Below are 235 nucleotides of genomic sequence, written 5' to 3'. Positions count from 1 at the left end.
GGACACGGCTGTCAGCCAATCTATTTCAACTTCACGTACCGTGACCCGAAGTCAACAACCACCTCTGGCATCGTCAGATACTATTTCGACTCGTCTACGTGTCCTGCGACCCTTGTGCTCAACGGACAGGTTTGCGACCAAGTGAACCTCGGTGGCATGTTGCACTTGGTACGGGCCCACGGTGCTCAAGCAACCCAGTACCATCTGACCCCGAACAAACTGTCTCAACATCCTT

The sequence above is a fragment of the Plasmopara halstedii genome (genome assembly GCF_900000015.1).
Source record: "Plasmopara halstedii genome assembly, contig: Scaffold_2956, whole genome shotgun sequence".
In the NCBI taxonomy this organism is placed as follows: domain Eukaryota; phylum Oomycota; class Peronosporomycetes; order Peronosporales; family Peronosporaceae; genus Plasmopara; species Plasmopara halstedii.
The sequence above is the reverse complement of the archived record's forward strand: the minus strand, read 5'-3'. Positions refer to the sequence as shown.